This window comes from Pinus tabuliformis, chromosome 4_2 (genome assembly GCF_031772625.1).
Source record: "Pinus tabuliformis cultivar Carrire ecotype Pingquan chromosome 4_2, CPIR1, whole genome shotgun sequence".
Classification (NCBI taxonomy): domain Eukaryota; kingdom Viridiplantae; phylum Streptophyta; class Pinopsida; order Pinales; family Pinaceae; genus Pinus; species Pinus tabuliformis.
The window spans coordinates 655,441,674-655,449,994 of NC_142304.1; positions in this window are offsets into that span (position 1 = coordinate 655,441,674).

Here is an 8,321-nt window from a genome sequence, read left to right on the forward strand (position 1 = left end):
ACTGTGTTAATTTAAATGCTTAGTTATAATTAATCATTTATTTTTATGTTTAATTATGGTTGAGTTTAGTTTATCATGGTTGGGTATGGTTAGACATTATGGCCAGGTATTGACTAGTGTTGACCATATGATTGTCCACGTTCATAATGAATGATTATGATTAACTATGTTTTACCATAGTGAATTTGGTTGACCATCTTTCACCATTCTAACCATGGTTGAACATGAATTATGTTGGAAAGGCAGAGAGGAGGAAAACATAAAATTCGACAGAGGTTGGTTGACCATGTTTCACCATTCTAATCATGATTAAACATGAATTGTGTTAGAAAGGCAGGGAGGAGGAAAACATTAAATTTAACACAAATAGTAACATGAATTGTGACTCTTCTACTGATCACACAAAACTTGATTATTAAGCTGCATGGAACTCTTCTATTGATCACACAAAACTTATTATTAAGTCGCATGCTAACTTCTTGAGTGCTCTAACTCATGGAATGGGAGAAACTCGTGTGATGAGAAAGTGCGTTAAGTTATTGATTTGTGATGTGGTTTCTCTCTAGGATCCCCTGCATTATAATGTCGTGATCACTACTTACATGATGCGTCATTCTTTCAATCAAGAGAAAATAATATTTCTCTTCTCTCTCATGGACAACTGTTGAACTCTCTTGGCTCTTTGTACCCTTTCTCTGATACCATTTTATTGGAAAGGCAGAGAGGAGGCAAACATATAATTTGACACAGACACAATAACAAGAGTGACAACTCTTTTATTGATCAACCAAACTTGATTTAAATGACTCCCCAAATTTAAACGGGAGTGGCAACTCTTTTATTGATTAACCAAAATTGATTTAAATGACTCTCCAAATTTAACCAATTTTTGCATGCAACAGTAATTACAATTTCCAACAAATTGACTATAGTTATCTAAAATCAACCATGATGAATGAAAAATACACATAATTAATTAAGAATGATAATAATAAATTATTAATTAAAATTGATTATAATTAAATACGACTAACAATAATTAAGAGTAAAATTCTAATTAACCATTATTGACTATAATTTAACCATAATTAATTATAGCTAATTTAAAATAAGATTTTCATAGTAACATTAATCAAGCATATGATACTATCCTAAACCAGCTTAGATCCATCTTAATTCCAATCTACTAAGGGTTGAGACCACTTTGTACGTTAAGATATTTATATCTCAAGAGATTTGATCCCTCAATGCTTGGTAGATCCCAAGTTAGATGGTTTTAGACTAGTTAAATTGCCCCCTTTAAATATGTTATATTCCATAGTAATACCATGGGTTGTCAAAAACATGTAGCTAAAAAACTAAACTTGTAGCTCAAAAACCACTAATAACTTAACCAAGTCAAATTTACTTTAACTACTAAACAAAAATTAATAAAAAAACAATAATGTAGAATTTTTATTTTAAAATAAGATTATTTTTATTTTATTCTGGAAAAATAATTTTTTTTACATTACACTGGCCTAGATAAGTGGAATGCATCATTTCAAACTAAAAATATGCCCACATAAGTGGAATTCATCATTCCAAACTAAAAATATTTAAAAGTGAGAGAAACGAAAATCAATGATTAGATCATTGATAATTGTCCATTAATTATTTTAAGCTATGGAGATTGAAAAATATTGATAATTGTAAATATGAAATACCAAAAAAACATGGAAGAAGAAATGAAAAAAATCCTAAAATATAAAATGGTAAAATTTATTTTTTTCCCATATATTTATTTTATCAAATCAAAGGATTCTTTTCTAACTCTAACATAAATTGAAATTTCAAAATATAATTATATATATACTTTTCTGAAATTTAAATTTATAACTGCTTAGTTTGGTATAAATAATTTGGATATAAATACCTATTTTATTTATACAGCAAAACATAAAATATGTAGTAACATATACAGAAAGGAAAAAAAATATACACGACGTGTTTGCTGCTGAGCCGAGAACAGGGGTGGAGAACACGGGTGGTTTGCTGCTGAGCGGAGAATACGGTTGTGGTTTGCTGCTGAGCCTAGAACACAAGTGAGATTTTTGCAAATAGATTCTAAACACAAAAACTCCAAATGTTAGAGTTGGTGATGGGACTTGCTTTCATATTGTTTGTATTCTCCTACATTATGGACCTATTGGTGATGCTTCCAGAAATTTAAATATGAGCACTATAAACCTATAAGTGATGCTTCTAGATTTAAACATGAGTAAAACTGTTGCAAATAGATATGTCATCAAAAGTAATATTGTAAAAATAATTTGCACAACAAAACTTTTAACATAACTATGAGATCGTTCTCATAGTAACCAAAAGCATTGGAAAAGTTTTTTTTAGATTTCAACTTGATATCTAAAACTTAAAAGGCCAGCCACTTTGCATGAAATATTTGTGTGATTTATATTGGAATTTCAATTCTTGATAAATCTAGCAATTGTTTGAGAAGATGTAAAAAGAGGTCTTACAATTATATATAAATGTAAAATTATATATATTAGGGATCACTTTAATATATAATTTTAATGCCAATGACAGATTGTGATATATTATAAATTTAATATATATTTATTTTGGAATACAGTGAAATTTTTTACTTCTCTTAGAATTTTCATTATAGTGGAAGTGTAGCACTAGTGGAAGTGTAGCACTCTTGGATGCAACAATTACGGTAGCGACTTTTGTTTTACTTATTCTGGGGAAGGGTCTAGTAATGACATCAGTAGAGACATAATTTATATATAAAAAATTAAAAGATAAGAAAGTTGTATAAATAAACTATTCATCGGAAGAATAGTGAAACGAATTCGAAGAACCTTCAAAAACTTGCAGACGCTTAATAAGATAATAGCTACGAACTTCCTTTCTTCTCCTGAGAAAGGAGGAAAGGAAGGGGTTGGCTGTTTTTTTTTTTTTTTTTTTTGGGATTTTTGGCTTGTCGTGGGAAAAGGAGCAACGAACTTTATAGGAAGTGTAGTATGGTTAAGCATAAAGGAGTTCTTGAGTTGGTGTTAGATCAGAGGAACTCCTTACACTGTTAAATTAGAAAATATTCTTGAACTGGAATATCAACCTTGAGGTTTAAAGGCAATATTTTGATATTCTCTTTGGAGCACGGATCTTGGGGGAGAGTCTAGACGTTATTTCCCACTCAAGGTTGGGAGGGAGGTCTTCCACATATAGTATAACAGAAAACAAATAGGGAAACAAATAAGTGATCTACAACTTTATTGTTTTTCTTTACTTAGATGTTGAAATAAATTCTTGAGTATCGGGATGTGATATAATTTATGTTATTGTGCCAAGAACATGTAGAACTGTTAGAATTATATATAAATATTGTTGGGTGAAATGTAGAGTTTTGTGGTTAAAAGTTACAGTGCTAGAAAGTCTATTGTAATAGAAAGATAGGATTCTTTTATAGAAGATTCTAGGACTCGAATATACAACAATATACATGTTTGTTATTCAAAATATTTGGTAATGAACCTGATGAAATGATTTCTTACAAAGGGCATTTTTGTGTTATCTATCACCTATCGTAGTTAAATAAAAGGATGTTGGTTAGTCTCCACACAAGAGTCTATGACTCAATCAGAGATGGTCCAACATCTAAACAATGAAAATAACACCAAAGGCTCAGGGACAAAGTCCTAGAAACCCAAAACCCACCTTCAAAAAATTTTCACAATTAAATTACCAATGCTATAGTTTATTTTTCTTAGCATATCCTCCCAGATTAACTGAGGACTGTAATTCATACCTAAGAAATACAAATTGCAAGACTTAAACTCATAGAACAAGTTTAGTCTTGAGAAAACAAAAACTAAACAGTGGCTAGAATTGGTTTGCTTTCAACCAATTAAGATTATGGACTTTGAACAATAAACATTCTAGAAGAAACATGGTAGAATAAGAATATGTTCACACTTGTCTAATGGGAATAAAGGCTAATCAACAATAGTTCAAAAATATATACATACTCATTAACATTTGGAATACATAAAAGAAAGAATCATTCTATTAAACGAAAGATAGTGGCATTATACAATCACTTTTGTTGGAATAATGTTTACGTTATTAACCAAAATCATGAATTAGTTTACATCCAAAAAATATTCATGTTCCAACAAATCCAATACCTAATTAGTGACTCTCGACGTACATTAAAATCTCTCTTTAAAACCAGTTTGGGGACCTTGGTCATGCTTCAACCTCCCTAAACTTATAAGATATATGTTGCACATAAAAACCAGAACCCTAGATTCAATACACCAAAAGAGAAAGAACCTAAAACCAAAATGAGAGTAAGTATAACCTAAAAGAAAGAAAAGATTAGGTCAGTTTCTTGAGTCCATTAAATTTCCATTCTGGCCATGACTGTAACGACAGATGAATGCCAAGAGGGTCGACAAGAGAAATGGCTTACAACAGAACCCAAGTTAGGGTTAGTTCACAAGCCAATGGAAAAACAATCAATTTATGTAAAACATGAAAAAGGGGGTTCAGAACCCACCTATACAAATTGTAGTTGAAGTTACAAACCTGTCAACATAAATCCAGAAGGTTCAAAAATAAATTTCAACCACATTTTCAAGCATGGTATTAGGGAATCCACTTGGGTATAGGGGTTACCTGTTTCGGGCCAAAGAAGATGGCCGGGTTGAGTCCAAAACCCCAATTCTCCATAGTAACCCTAAGACTGAGTTACTTGAACGAAAAGGAATGGATCAAAACCATAAGTTAACCTTTGTTATGCTCTCAAACTTATCAAACACACGACAATAACCTTAGCACCATTTGAAAGAATGATTTACAACAATCTACTTGGTAAGTAATGTTGGATAGACACAAAGTGGTTGCAGAACCATGTTATCAGACTCTGTAGGAGGAAAATGACAAATGCTTCGGGCAAGTGAAGGCAACAGTTACATGAACTAAGCAATATGAAGTAGAAGGGAAAATTTTAAGGATGAAAATTATCTTGAAGTTTAAAAACATTGATGAATCTCACTAGTCCATAATATGCAAACTATAAAATATTTATTGTTATATTTGTAAAATTATTCAAATTTAATATGATTTTATATATAGTATTTATATAATGTTGGCAATATTTAAGGTAAAATAATTTTATATTGTAAAATTTAGGTGAATTATTTTTATAAAAAATGGAAATTCGCAAATCTTTTTTTTTGAAAAACCATGGAAAATTAGCCCACTTGTGAATATTAGCCCATAAAATTTTCCATAATCATTAGATCAATCCCTAATCACATAAACTATGGAACATGTCACAAATGTCCCAACACTGAATTCAGGACATTACCTCTGATTGTAGCGAGGTGCAGAAAAGTATATATGGCCTGGCACCCACTCCAACTAGGGGATGATTGTAATTTATGTAATAAAAATAGTTAATCTCATTGAACGGCCCATACACATATAATTTGATAGCACCTCGAGGTAATGAATATGCAACCAATGTAACTAATTATTTATGAACAAATAATGTTCCTGCAACATTGTATTATGTATTGAAAGAGATGCTTCTAATGTATCTATGATAATATAGTTATATGAGTAAATGAAAAAAAATTGTGAGGTTAAATCATGTTACAAGTGGTATCAGAGAAAAGGTTTCAACACTATGGCTAATCATGGGTAGCTAAGAAACCATTATTGTGTTAATTTATAGAGAGAGATGGAGAAACAAATAAGGAGAAGGATGTGGAAAGGTGTTGGACACCCAACCCAGCCAATGGCATCATCTGGTGCGACCAATCCAGAAATGTGCATATAATTGGAAGATGAGTCATGCCAAGCAAATGTGGCACTACTAGAAATTGTTCAGCAACTGCATGTTGAAATGAGTAACTTGAGGGGAATAAGACTGACACCTTTAGATAGAAGTAAGGTCATGTAGAATCTGAGGGAAGATCTGATAATGTTTCTGAATGAAAAAAAAGAATAAAAGGAAAAAAATTGAACTGCAAGGGGAGTTCAAGAGAATAAAACCTCTAAACTTTGACGGTGAGGTTGAGGAAGCAGTCGAAGCCTGGTTAATTAATATGAATAAGTACTTCGAGATCTACAAGTATGGTGAAAATCTTAAAGCTTGATTGGCAATATACCAATTATAGGGTAAAGCTACCCTGTGGTGGGAGGAGATAGGAACTTGAAGTGACTTGGACAGAATTCCAAAACATTTTAAAGGAAAATATCTTACTGAACGATTCTATGATGAGAAAGCAAGGGAATTTCATGACTTGAGGTTAGGACAGTTAACAATGGATGAGTTTGTAACCTGGTTTACCTCTCTATTGAGATATGTTCCATATATCCATGAAGAGAAGGCGAAGGTGCAGCGGTTCAGTAGTAGTTTACCTATTTTTATGAGGGAAAAACTGGAATTTGATAATCAAAAAACGATGCATGAGGCATCTCGATAGGCTATAATTTGTTACTAGCAAATGAAGCGAAAGGGAGAGGGCACTAGTCATGGGTCCTTTAAAAAGGGACAAAAAGGATTTCTGAACAACAACAGGAACACAAAAATTGCAAGTAGAAAGATTGCACCCCAGAGACCTCAAACCAATTTTACTGGAAGGAATCCACAAAAAGTTGTTGTACAAGTTGAATACAAGCAGACTGAGGGAGTAAACAAACTAGAAAAAAACCAATAGCAAAACCCCCTCTGCAATGTTGGGGATGTAGAGAACCCCATTATTATAATAATTGTCCTCACCGTGCGTGAGCTAAGCAGGTTACTAACGTGTTGAAATCCTCCACTGTGGGTGAAGTAGCTAGAAGCATGCCTAGAATAAATGTGGCTTTTGATGATAGTTAAGAATAATATTGACCCACCATGGTAGAACTAAAATGTTACATATCTAGCCACTCTGTTTCTATTTCAATAGGTCTAGGTGTAAGTCTAAGTTACATTAGTCCAAAAACAGTGGAAAAGTGCCATTTACAAGCGATGAAATTTTGAAATCCATGGTTGGTGCAATTATTTACATGAGCTAAACGGAGAGTAAATGCTAATACTGAAAACTATCCTATTAAAATAGGAGAAGAATAGATTCAAATGGACCTAAACATATTACCTTTAGGCTCATATGATGTACTAATAGGAATGGATTGGTTAGAAAAACATTAGTCCTTAGTGGACTACAAAGACAAAACCATTTGCTTCTCGATGAAGTGGGGTCTAGACGATAAATCTAGGGAATAAAAAGAGTTGTCAAACTAAAACCAATTACAGCCAAGTAGCTAGGGAAATATATCTAGAAGGGTTTTCAAATTCATGTTGTACAAGTCGGTTATACTCACTCTAAGGATAAGACTCCTTCCTTGGAAGATTTTCCAAAAATACAAGAATTAATTGATGTATTCCCAGAGGAAATACCTTGGTTGCACCCTAAACAGGATATTGATTTTACTATTGAATTAGTTCTAGGGGAAGCCCCTATGTCCAACACCCCTTATTGCATGAGTATAACTGAGTTAACCAAAATCAATATGCAGCTGCAAGAGCTTCTATATAAAGTTTACATACGACCAAGTGTGTCACCTTGGGGAGTGCTTGTACTTTTTGTATGGAAGAAGGATGGTATGTTATGATTATGTATTGATTATAGACAGTTAAACAAGCTCACCATTAAGAACAAATACCCTCTACCTTGTATTGACGATCTATTTAATCAAGTTAAGGGAGCAAGTGTATTCTCAAAAATATATTTATGTTTTGGATATCATCAAATTGGTATTAAAGATGAAGACATTTGTAAAATAACATTTTGAACTCATTATGGTCATTGTGAGTTCATGGTATGGCCCTTTTGGCTCACCAATGCCCTTGTTACTTTCATGAGTCTCATGAATGGTATATTTCATCCATATTTAGACAAGTTTGTCTTGATTTTTCTCTATTATATTCTAATCTACTCGAAGAATATGGAGGACCATAAGAAACAGTAGAGGATAGTATTGCAGACCTTGTGGGACAATCAAATTTATGCCAAATATATCAAATGTGATTTTTTCAAAGATCAAATTCAATATTTAAGACATATTATTTCATCGGAGGGAATAGCGATGGATTCTGAAAAGATTCAAACCATCATGGAATGGTATGTCCCTAAAATTGTTGCTGACATTTGATCTTTCATGGGGCTGGAAGGTTATTACCGTCATTTTATAGAAGGATTATCTAGGATTGCATATCCTATAACCTCACTTTAAAAGAAGGGAAAAGCTTTTAATTGGAC